Source organism: Lycium ferocissimum, unplaced genomic scaffold, assembly GCF_029784015.1.
Source record: "Lycium ferocissimum isolate CSIRO_LF1 unplaced genomic scaffold, AGI_CSIRO_Lferr_CH_V1 ctg416, whole genome shotgun sequence".
Lineage (NCBI taxonomy): Eukaryota > Viridiplantae > Streptophyta > Magnoliopsida > Solanales > Solanaceae > Lycium > Lycium ferocissimum.
The window spans coordinates 87765-101588 of NW_026725589.1; positions in this window are offsets into that span (position 1 = coordinate 87765).

Here is a 13824-nt window from a genome sequence, read left to right on the forward strand (position 1 = left end):
CTAACTTAGACTAATCTGTAGAATGATATTGATACTTAGGCTATGTCCGTGTCTACTTAAGTTGAGTATTACTTATACCCTATATTGCTTAACATGCTAGAATGGTCTTTCTGTAATGTGATGGTCTTAATTGAATGTTGTGACCTCTAAGGTATATTTGTTGATAGTAATGTAGAGTCCCCATGTCAACCAAGCCTAAACTACACCTGTTGAGACTACGATAATATATGGCTTGATTTAATGGTAACCAAGACCTCTGTGTGCTCAAACGATGAGACTAGTGCTATTTGGCTTGTTGTTAGTCTTGATATCAAAGTCTCAGACTGTATTTCAAAAAGAACTAAAGGCATTTGAAACTTAGTTTAGCATCTGTGAACCTATGCTGATGTTCTGTTGAGTCTTGTAACAATGTTTGAAATTTCTGTTGACGAAACTTGTTAGTTAGGTGATTTGTGACTCAGTATGTTTGCTTGCCTCTGTTTGTGTCTGTTAAACTAGGAACTGATTGTAAAACATAGACTTAAGTGTGGTCTGAGGTTAATCGATAAATATAAGTATTGAAAGGCTAAGCTAAAGGGAGGCTTGCACTTAGTGTATGAATGACTATGAGTTTGACTTACCTAGGACCAAGAAAGGAGGATAAGGCTTGGAGTTTCTAGCTAACTCAGCCTCACCCCTCTATTCTGGGTTGCTGGAGTTCCCTCACAGGAAGTCATATTCTATGGGAACTTCCAAAATTAAAAAAAAAAATAGAAATATGTGTTATTGTAATCTGAATTCCCCTTTTGAAGGCTTAAATTGGTATGTAGCATTTTTAGATTATATACTTTGAATCTGTTAACCTTGAACTTAGGCACACTGTGCATATTGTTTTGGTTTATCTCTATGTGTTAACCCCCCCCCCCCCCGCCCCTTTTTCTGGGACTTTGTTTACCTTTGCCCAAATGGAAATTCCAAAAAAATATATTGAAGGTCTTGTCTACTTTAAAATAGTAGCTATAAGCTAAAAAAAATGTAAAATTTCTTTTTTTCTCATGTGGGATATTGGGTATATGTTGTTTTATCATTAAGTAACCACCTTTGAAGTTTTACTACTATCTGCTATGTGTGCCTTGTACTTGTGACTTTGGGCTAAGGGATATAACCAATATACCAGGTATATACAACCTTGTATGCCTTTGGTAGACTAGGACCTGTATATCTGGTATAGATGAGGAATATTACTTATATGAATTAAGAGTTTTTGCCTTTGCTTCAACCAATATTCAGTTGGCCTTGGTCCTTTTTTTTTGGGCTGAGCTTAATGTACTGGGTTTTCATTTGCTCACCTCTACTTGTTTGTCTTCATGACTGGAATTTGGGCTTTCATTTTCGTCATCTCTTTTAAAGTTGGTTCGGTTGGGTCATGGGCCAGACCTATATGCCTATTTAACCAAATTAGTTATATGATTGTGTACTGTGGGGATAGTTAATTATAACTAGTTTTTATTTATAAGCTCCGTATACAAACACTCCTTTTCTTATATACCATGAGTTTAGCACATAAATGGAGAGGCAAATTAGCACGTGGGGATTAAGCTTAAGCCTTCCCTGGTGTCTTCCATGCCTGGGGTTCCTAGAAACCTCTTGAATCTTGTGTGGCATCAGGAAAGAGAGGGTAAAATTTTCCTCTTTTGTGCTATTTTAGCATCTCCATGGGTGTGTGTATATTCGTGGAATATGGGCTGGTAAATGTGTATATTTTATTTATGTGGTAGTCGTCTGTGTTAGGCAAATGATTTTATGATCTGCTTCATTTTATTTTTTATATTTTGGGCCTACTTCTGTGTTATTACAATGTATATGGGCCTTAGTATATTAAGCCTACAGCTTTTGTTGTCTTAGTCCGTCTCTTTTGCTGTCTTAGTCCATACGAGCGTGCACATTTCCAGTCAAGTTTTTCTATTTAAGTGTAGTATATATTTTTTAGGATTGTGTGACTTTGTGTGCTATACTAAATGTTCTTCATTGAACAGTTTCGTTTAGATACTTTCTAATCCATGTGTCCCATCGCTTTGTTTGCATGAAACGCCATTATTTGGGGCATTCCTATTGCGTAAACTCATTGGGCCAAAGGCCCAATATCTTCTCTTGATCGAGTCGGTCTAAGAACAAATGGGAAAAGGAAGCGAAGATGTTTGAAGGCCCAGCCAATGAGTGAAAATGGCACTGATGGGCTTGGGTAGGCCCATCAGTTTGAAGAGAAATATTTTCCTTCCCCTCTTTACTTTACTTGATATGTATATGTTGTATATCAAACATGTGAATAATGAAACTCCTATGCATGTGTAGAACATAGGAAATCAAATGCTTAGTATTTTAGGAAGTCGCTCAAAACCTTTTCAAACTCAGTTAATTTTGATTTTTCCGCAACTAAAAATTGGCATTTAAACCTGATTTTTGCTAAGTTTAATAATCAACACATATTTTTGGATAAAGTAAATTGTGCTTTTCTCAAATGCCTAATTGGCGAGTTTTGGGCTTTTGGCAATGAAAATCTGGGTACAATTCATTTTTGGTAAAATAATTTCGGGCCTTCAGCCCATTAGCTTGAATTATTTGGGGGTTTATATCAGCTAAGAAATGAATTGGGATAAAAAAAAATGGAAAAATGTGGCTTATCTTTGATAGCAAAACGAGCCTTAAGGCTTTTTTATACTGAGCATAACCTAAAAATGACTTGAAAACTGAAAATTTGAGGCTTGGCAAAATTGGATTAAACGAACCGTTTTTTAACTCAAACATTTTTGATTGTCGGCCCAAAGATTTATTGGACTGAAATACATTTTGGACTAAGTATGAGAATAAAATGTATTTGGACTTAGAATATTATTAACCTATGGCTTCAATGAATAAAAATAAATGAACAGAACCGATTTTTTTTCATAAAACTTATACATATATATACATATAAAATACAAAACGGATACATATATATATATAATAAAACCCATAAGAACTAAACTCATTTTATTACAACTAGAATAGTAGAGACTCTACTCCGGAGAAATTCCGAGTGTGTTCTAGTCCGGCAATAAAGTGAGTTGAACACTTATGTGGATTTTTGAAAACAAAAACCCTTTTTTATAAGGGGATGTTTTGCCAAATTTTTCATTTAAATCATGATATGAATGAATTGAAATAAAATTTTGTGGGAAATTAAACATTTTTAAACAAATAAGTACATTAATCACACATTGAAGCTCGTAGGTCAACCGTATTTTACGGATCTTTAATACTAGAGTACGAAAAAACTTCCCTACGGGATCACTAAAATCCTTACCTTGAACTATAGTCCAAAAGGTTTTTACTAGTTTTGGAAAAATCTTTAAACCCGATTTTTCTTGTTTTCCATAATAAATTAGGTGGCGACTCTAAAAATTATTAAAATTCAATTAGAGCACCAACAACCTCATATTAACTTTTATGCCTTACCCACGTAAAAATGAACCATAACACCTATGTCATATGTCCCTCTACATATGCTTCTCTAAATTAAACATCCAATATTTTACTTCTTTTGTGATATCATATGTGCTTACAAATACAGAAAATAAAAATTAGTGAATGATATTGTTTAATGTTGAAAATGAAGGTAGCGTTATCAGTTAAGATTATATTATCTTTAAATCTCTTGTTTGATTAACCAAAAATCAATCCTTTCAAGCATAAAGCATATATGAATAACTAAATTGATTCTTGAGGTTCTTTTAATGTTTAGGTTATTTACTGAATTTTGTCTAAAACTAAGGTTAGAAAACATATTAGAAAACACATTTGACTAGCATAAAGCCTTGACTAAGGACTAGTTGCGCTGACACAGATACATTGGAAGCTACAATGACAAATGGAGATGGGTGATTGTAACGACCCGATTGGTCGTTATGGCGTATTGACCCATTTAACATTGTTGACCCTTTCCTCGAGTCCCGTTAGAATGACCTATGACTTAGTGAAGTCATTGGTTTAGGTCCCAAGGCATTTGGGGATGTTTTGAGTCTCGAGTAAAGGCTTAATTTCATAATGCTGGGGTTAACTTGGTCAACACCGAGTTAAAATGATCTCTTTTGGGAATTTTGAGGTCACAGTTGCGTCCGTAGCATGGTTTATAATCAAAACGCGTATATGGCTTGTGTTCGGGAGGCACCTGCTATAGCGAAGGGTGCACCGCTGCAGCGGGTGCACTGGGTAGTAGGCTGGTTTTTAATGTCTTTTTTTTTTTTTTTTCAAGTTTTGCCATCCTAAACCCAAAAACACTTCCTTAGAATGTGAGAGGCTATTTTCCTAGGGCTAGGGTGAAGTTCCTCCATGAAGGTAAGTACAAAACCTTATGTGATTCATTATCTTTCCTTCCTTAAATCTCATGACACAAGCTCCATTAATGGTGGGTGCAAGATTGGAACCCAAGAATTGATGAAACCTTTTATAGTTGAAGGGTTGGGAGATAACAATGGAAAAGCATTCACAAGCATTTTGGGGTAAGATTCTAACCTAGTATTCATTATTTATTTGTCTATTATCATTATCTGATAGTCATCCTACACACTAATTGTGAAGAATTAATGAGTTAAGAACCCTAGGGCTAAAAATAGAAAAGATGAATTTGGATATCTTGTGATAAATAGAATTCCATGAAATTAAGATTGAAGGTTAAATAGATGATGGATAGCATAATTATGCATTAAATTTTTCGTTTTACCCTCATGAACCCGGTTTCACATTGTAGGGGTATTTTGGACATTTTTCTAAAAGTATAGCAATATGAGTATCGTTGGACTCATCTAGACCCATAGAGTAATATTTAAACTATATTGTATCTGAATTTTTAATAAAATTATAGTTTTGTCCTTGTGGCTTGGGTTTAGCTATTTTGGGTCCATTTTTGGGTTTGGGGTAAAAGTATGGCAATATGGGTATCCTTGGCTATTTTGGGTCCATTTTTGGGTTTTGGTGATTCGAGATTGTTTCTCGAAACTTCAGGTAGTTTATGGCTTACTTTAGTTAGACTTTAACTAGCGAAACGTATGCATTGTGTAGAATTGACAGGAGAAAGAATGATTAGGTCTTCGGACATGGTGTTTTGGTCGGATATTAGCTAGGTTGGTATGACTTCTGATTTTGTGGGCTCGTCACCATTACGTTATCTACAGAAATATGAGGTGTAGTTGTATTCATACTGTGGTGATTCAGGATGGATTTCTATTAGATTGATTGTTGTTGATGGTGGCTTGTTGCTCTGTTATTGTGATTAGACTTATTACTTAAATAATCGCATTGTACTCAGTTCTCTCTTATTGTGACATATATTATCGGAGGAAGGAAGGATAATGAGTTTAGGCGTGAATTGGGATATAAACTTATGACAGTACGTAGATGAAAACTTGATGTATGATTTACTGTTGATGATAATATATAGAAAAGTGAAGCTTCTTAGTGATACAAGACTTAGTTGATGGCGGACTTGCTATATGAGGAAGTAAAGAGGGACATAGACTCTTATGTTGGTTGAGACGGTTTGTATGATTCATTTCATAGTTGAGTTGATCCAAGTTTTGATATGACTTGTGGCTTTGTGACTTGTACCTTCATGGTTGCTTTATTGGTTTGCATTGATTACCACGTTTACACTCAATTATGCATTCATACGCTCATACATGGTTCGGAAACGATTCATGTAAGACTTGTGGCATGATGCCTTCTGTTTGACATTGATATTGCTAATTGTTCATAATCCATATGTACTAGTGAGCTGGAATACGTTGAGACATACATTGTGATGTGAAATTAGTGAAGAAGTTAATATAATCTTCTTGTTGCACTTGTGATACTATTTGATACATGGTACTTGATGAATTGATTATTGAGAGTGATGTAACAGTGTTACTATACATATGAAAATGCACATTTGATCGAGGGTGAGGATGTGACATAGTTGTGAGCTTGTGGTTCGAGGTTCGTTCTGGAAACAAGGGATATATTGATATGACCCAGGTTCGAGGTTCTTTTCGGAGCGGAAGATTAATGGCTCAGATTCGAGGAGTGATTCCGGAACGAGTAGAGCGGATTGCACGCCGCAACAAGTACATGCACCATGGGTTTCCTGCAGGTTATGACTACTGAGCTATGACATCAGTAGTATGTGTGCACAGTGCATATTTGGCCAGGGCATTGCATTACGTTGCATTGCATTGCATATCATTATATTTTGCATTGCACATCATTACATTTTATTCTGCATTATTATATGGCTCGTTTAGTTCTGATTTTAGTGTGTATACTGAAACAGCTATTGTGGTATTGATATGATTATTGACTGAGTTACATTATGGATTAGCGACTCTACCTAGGGAAGGAACTTGGGCTTGTGCTTATCAGGTGAGATTGTTAAGACTAGACAGACTTGTGGTTTAGAAGTTTCATCTTAGGTTGTGACTCTGTTATGGGATATTTTGTGACTTGAATTTGAGTATTAAGTGCCTATCTGTTTATCTTGTTGATTTTATACTTATATGCGTGAACTAATCTTAGTCGGCCTATGATGCTTACCGGTACATTAAGTTGGTATTGATACTACCTTGTTGCATCCTTTTTGAGTGCAGATTGTGTTCTAGAGATTTCATCCAGATTACATCTCTAACTTGAAGCTAGTTTACTCGATTAGATTCGAGGTGAGCTTCTATCCATGCCATGCCATCTGAAGATCTCTCTTTCCAGATGTCTATTTTTATTCCAGACATTATTTGTTATTATAGTTGAGATATACTTCATTCTTTAGACATCGTTGGTTATAGTCGTTGTACGATGACTTTCAAATTTTGGAGATATAATAGTTAGACTTCTGCACTTGTATCATTTATTAATATGACTTGGTAGACTATGTATTCATTCACATGTTCATTGATATTTTTGGTATAAATGATTATAGAAGTTAAAATTGGCTAGTGATTAAAGGGATAACGAGTAAGGGCTCGCCTACTAGTGATAATAAATTAAGGTGCCCGCATGATCGGTAACTAGGGTCGTGACAGTGCTACAACAGGAAAAAGGCAAGAATCCAAAAGGAATTATCTTAAAAGCTGGTTTTGTTGTTGTGATATACAATATTTAGATTGAGGGGAGTACACGAGTATTTCAAAACAAGTGCAGACCCATGGATATGCTGCTTCATCAAATCAAGACTGGACCTTGCATTCGAGATAGGAGAAATCAAAGGTTGTTTGATTCTATATGTATTTTATGATCTTGGTTGGTTCTTAAATGCTTACTTGTGAAAGGTTTGTTTGGATGACACTAAGAAGGGACAAGCCTGGTATGACTTCACCGTCTGCTTTATACTGCAACACTTGGTAGTTATATAATCTTTAATTGCCAAAAAAAGAAGAAAAAAAAAAAAAAACCAACCTTGACTAAACACCAAAACTAATCTATTTCCAACTTATAATTAAAAATAGCATGTGCAAATGAACATTATTATTATTATTATTTTTTTTTAAAAAAAAACAAGCATCAATTTGGGAAAAAGGTCAACTTTATTTTCAAGAATGTTCAATCGTAGATGGTTGTGTATTTGTATGGATATTGTTTTCATCGTCGTTCTGCAGAAGCATTCTTTTTGTTTCCGTCACATATTAGTTCTCATTGCATCTATTCAATGTCACGTTGATTACTTTTACAAAGTGGCACATATGATTAAAATATAATAATGCAGTGAAAGTGCATATGGTAAGCGCTAATTAAAAAGCGATAACATATTTTGGTGTAGAATTAATTGTATATAAGGTAAGCACGCCGCTAGGGGGACACATAAATATGCAGTTAAGATTGTAATTTCTTAACCACCTAATTAGCTAGATATTCCTTCAGGATCTCACAAAGTAAATTTCAAAATGCAAGGATCATTATAAAGTGGTTGTGACTTCTTTTTTTCCTTCATAAAACGGCAGTGACGTGAAATGTAGGAGTACTATGTATAGGATCCAATAGTGCTTCACTGATATGACAGTTTATAATTAGTCCTTGAGAGGTTGATTGCACGCCATCTTTTATGTATATATTTTTTATTCTCTAAGGGCTTGTTTGGAAAGCCACCTAGGTAATTGAAATTGGGTGTAATTACATAGTTTGGTCTGTTTGTTTGACCAAGTAATTTTTATTTTTAAAAATTGCAGCAATGCTCTAAAAAAGGATTCAAGCCTTTTCCATTATATACTTGTCAAATTGGCAATATGCAATGACTTTTTGTGTACCTCTCCTATATATTTGCACCGCCATTGAAAGACTAAATCTATCTCTATGACCTATACTATTTTAAGAAATAACTCAAAATGTATTTATTTTGCATTTCTTTAGGCTACTATATATTGTTCAACACGCATGTCATATCATTGCGCAATTTTAATCTAATCAGTTTTTTTAAAATGTTAATAATTTGATAAAGTTATCATGTTTTTTACCAGTATTTTCCAAAGTATCATTTTTTTTTTACAACTTTCTTAATCCAAGTTATAAAGTATATAAATTAATTAATTTGGCTCCATTTGGGTTTGAAAAGTTACTAAAGTGCAAATTTCATGTAAGGTATAGTAGTCCAAAACGAAGGAAAATAAGAAATTAGAATTGTTACTTTCTTATTTATATACTCCCTATATATATTTAAATTTATCCTCATTCAGATAAGTTAGTTTTTATATAAGTTAGTTTTTATATACTATCAGAAACCATATAAAATGGATAATATTAAATTAAGAATAATTTAGTGAAAAGACTTTTTTTTTTTTTTTTAAAAAGGGACTAGGTATGCGTGATTTATTAGAGCCAAATTTTCTTTTCCAACTAAAAATTTATAGGTCTTACTTTACTTTTAAACATGCCCTACGTCATATGTCCCTCTACATATGCTTTTCTGAATTAAGCATCCAACATTTTACTTCTTTAGTGATATCATATGCGCTTACAAATACAAAAAATAAAAATTATTGAATGACATTATTTAATGTTGAAAATGAAGGTAGCGTTATCAGTTAAGATTAGATTATCCTTAGATCTCTTGTATGATTAACCAAAAATTAATCTTTTCAAGCATGAAGCATATATGAATAAGTAAATTGATTCTTGAGGTTCCTTTTATGAATTTAGGTTACTTATTGAATTTTGTCTAAAACTAAGGTTAAAAAACACATTTGACTAGCATAAAGCCTTGACTAAGGATTGATTGCGCTCACACAGATACATTGAAGCTGCAACGACGAATGGAAATGGGTGATACAACAAAAAAGGTCAAGAATCCAAAAGGAATTATCTTAAAAACTGGTTTTGCTGCTGTGATATATAATATTTTGTAACGACCTGTTTGGTCGTTATAGTCTTTTTGGCATTTTTGCCCCTTCCCGAGCATTGATTAGCTCACTATTGACCCAAGAGGACCGTTGACATGCTTCCCGAGGTATCTAGACTTGATTCGGGTGGCTTTTTATGAAATATGAGCTTTAAACAAAAAAAAAATTGACCCTAAGTTGACTTTTTGAAAAAAGGACCTTTTTCAAAAATCCGTCGATTTCAAGAGGTCTGGATGGTCATTTAGAACTTGTGTGTATATCAGGTTCAGTTCCCAATGCACTCGGATATATTTTGGGACTTGAGTTGGGGAATTGGAAATGAGGTATGTACGGTTGACTCGGTCAACGAGACCTCCGTTGGAAATTTTGAGGTCACGTGCGCATTCGCAGCGTATTTTTATGTGGGTCTATGTATGTGATTTATAAGCAGATGGCCTCGAGAGTGGTTCGAGATCTTGTTTGAGACTTAGAAAATCTTGTGAGATTCTTGTACCTGGTCCCCGTATTGGCGGCACCAGTGCCGTCCCAGTGGTACCGTTGTTACTCCAGGGTGACCGCTGGGGCGGCCAAGTATGATTTGGCCCAAACCGTCCCAGCGGTCTGTTGGGCGCTGTTGCTTTGTCGCTGGTGCGGGCCTGTTATTTCATTACGTGTGGATTTTGTGATAAGTTTTGCTAATCCCTTTAGTAGTTCCTTGTTCCTAATCATCATAGGTTCTTTCTTTCTTAGAAAGTCCTTAGTAATGGATGATGAAAGTGAGTTTTGATGAATGTTCTATCTAGACTTATTAATGATGAAATTGATGGGTTTATGCTAGATTTTGATGAATCTAAGGTTGATAATCATATATCTTCCATTATTAGAGTTGAATTCTTGAATCAAGGAGTTAGGACTTATACCCAAATTTGAGGGTTTTACTTGAAATCCAAAATTAGGTGAATCCATGAGTTAAATCAGCAATTAGTTGTTGGGTTATGGTGACCTAGTGCTTATTTGATATTTTGCTCCTGAATTTCCCGTTTTGATCTTGTGGCCCCGTTCCCCTAATTTCTAGGGTTAGATTTGACCTAAATTGAATGATAGCAGTATTAGTATCATTCTTCATGATTTATAAGCTAGATTTCGATTATGCTTAGATTACTTTGGTTCTGAGGCTCAGCGGAAAGGCAAGACAAATGAGTGAGTTGTTGGTGTTTGCAGTTCGGCCATCCAGGTAGGTTATGGCTTACCCTTGGTGAGACTTCATGTAGCGAAGCATATATTTAGATGATATTATCGGAGACAGTATGTAAACCTTCGGATATAAAGTTGGGATGTATATTGTCTTAGGTTAGGCCTTGTTGTGTGTTTGGGGTTAGCCACCCCGTTGTGTTGCGATTTGATTGTTCTATTGTGTTGGCTTGATGCCACGTGTTGTTAGTAGATATTGGAATCTGTTGCTCCATCTTGATTATAATATTGTTGGTGTACCACTATTGGTACTTGTGACTCTGATATATTGTTGGCGTACCCACTGATGGTACTAGTGATATTGACTATGATTATTGATGTTGATACATACACTGCACGCACTCTCATTCTTTATGATATACTGTTGAGACACTGATGATACTTGATGAAACATTATGATGAACTTGACTCGATTTTTAAATGAGAGTGATGTGAGAGTCCGATATCCGATGTTAGTTCCTAATCGCGGATTGGCCAGCATGGACTCCGCGGGTCCCCTAGGGTGGTGCCGGTGAGAACCCCCCGTGGGCAAAGATCCGGGGTCTCGTATGTTTGTTGGGCAAAAATCCGAGACAAGTAACACTTAGACTTCGCGATTCACCTTGGGTTGTGCTACCGAGATGTCGATATTTCCGTCCGGATTACATGTGTACACAACATTTGCATGACATTGCATTGCATCCATACATTATTGCATTGCATTGCATTCACGGTTTACTTTGAGATAATTTGGTGTTGTACTTGTGATGTTGGATTTGGATTTGAGATATTGAGACTTGGCACACTTGGGATTAGATGCTCCACCTAAGCGATGACGTGTACTTGGCTTTGATTATGTTTGACTTACGAGCTTGTTATATATATATCCGTATATATCTTACTTTATTGCGCGCGCGCGCGCGCGCGCGCGCGCGCGCGCGCGCGCGCGCGCGCGCGCGCGCGCGCGCGCGCGCGCGCGCGCGCGCGCGCGCGCGCGCGCGCGCGCGCGCGCGCGCGCGCGCGCGCGCGCGCGCGCGCGCGCGCGCGCGCGCGCGCGCGCGCGCGCGCGCGCGCGCGCGCGCGCGCGCGCGCGTCCGAATTGTGCGCGCGCGCGCGCGCGCGCGCGCGCGCGCGCGATGATACCTACCGCATCGTTGTTTGTACTTACATGTGTACTTTTGCCGCATTCTTTTATGAACACACAGTATCAAGTTAACACACACACATCTCTCGTGACGGATCGTCGTCTTCAGCTTTGTTGCGAGTTTCCAGGGTGAGCACGGACATTCGCTGCCTTGAAGACTCTTCCCATTTTATGTGTTACTTTTTCTATTCTGAGACATAGACAGATTTATGTAATATTATTCCAGACTTGTATATTTTTCATTAGATGCTCTTGTATAACTTAGACTAGACCCTGGGGGTATTTTTTCCTTTTTAGCATTATGTTATTATATATTATTGTGAGACTTATGTATTTATTCTTTTCCGCTTGCTCGATTTAATTATTCATGTCTTTATTTATCGCTGGGTTGAGGGTTCGCTTACCAAGGTGGGAGAGGTAAGTGCCCGCACATCTTAGCCGAAAAAGGTCGTGACATATTTGGATGAGGAGTGCACGAGTATTTCAAAACAAGTCCAGGCCCATGGATATGCTGCTTCATCAAATCAAGACTGGACTATGCATTCTAGTTAGGAGAAATCAAAGGTTGTTTGATTCTATATGTATTTTGTGATCTTGGTTGGTTTTTAGATGCTTAGTTGTGAAAGGTTTGTTCGGATGACACTAAGAAGGGACAAGCCTGGTGTGGCTTCACCCTCTGCTTTATATTGCAACACTTGGTAGTTAGATAATCTTTCATTGCCAAAAAAAAAAAAAATACATTTGACTAAACGCCAAAGCAAATCTATTTCCATCTTATAATTAAAAATCGCATTTGCAAATGAAAATAGTTTTTTTTTTTTTTTTTAATAAAACCAGCATCAATTCGGGAAAACGTCAACTTTATTTTCAAGAATGTTTAATTGTAGATGGTTGTGTATTTGTATGGATGTTGTTTTCGTCGTCGTTCTACAAAAGCATTCTTTTTGTTTCTGTCACATATTAGTTCTCCTTAAATCTATTCAATGTCACATTGATTACTTGTACAAAGTGGCACATATGATTAAAATATAATAACGCAGTGAAAGTGCATATGGTAAGCGCTAATTAAAAAGCGATAACATATTTTGGTGTAGAATTAATCGTATATAAGGTAAGCACGCCGCTAGAGGGACACATAAATGTACAATTAAGATTGTCATTTCTTAACCATCTAACTAGCCAGATATCCCATCAGGATCTCAAAAAGTAAATTTCAAAATGCAAGGATTATTATAAAGTGGCAGTGACTTTTTTTTTTCCCTTCATAAAATGGCAGTGACTGATAAGTCGTGGATCCTACGGCTTTTTACATCCACTACTTATACTTTTTGAGTAGGTTTTCAAGTGTTTGTTCGTGTTTTCGTTTGTTTTTATGAGTTTTCAGGTTTTGTGAGTCGAGGACAAAAGAGGGACAAAATGGAACAAAAAGAGAAAAGACCATAAAGTTGTCGTCAATATGCAGCACCGCAAAGTGGACTTGTGGCCGCATCTTTTTCCCAGGGAAATGACAGTAAGCTGAGAAAAGATCATCAACTTGTGACGAGAATGCGGCACCGCAACTTCGGAGTTGCGGTCGCATGTTGGAGATTCGAACACCCAGTGAGCCAAGCTACTTGCCTAAAGTAACGAAGCAGATTTGGCACTGCAAACTCAAGTTGCGGCCGCATCTTCAGAAGGACTAAGAAGAATTTCTGAGTGTTTTGCGGTCGCAAACTCAAGTTGCGACTGCTAACTTGGATCGCAAGTCATATATTTGTTCGAAATTTGACCTTTTGTCCTCTCTCTATAAATACTTGTACCTAGTGCTCTGTGCACATTATTGAATATTCCTCACTTTTCAGTTTTAGTTGTCTTTTAGCACTAATGAGAGCATTGAATACTATTATTGTGTGAAACTTTTAGAGAAGATTCTTCACCTTTTGTCATCTTCTTCTTTAACATTATTATAAGCTTCCATGAATATTCTCTTTACTACTACTTTTTATTTAATGAGTATGAGTAGCTAAATCATTTAGCTAAGGTTGTGGGACCAAATGTGCTATTTATGTGATTGAATTTTTGCATTCAACTCCCATTTATGAGTATGCTTTTCTATTT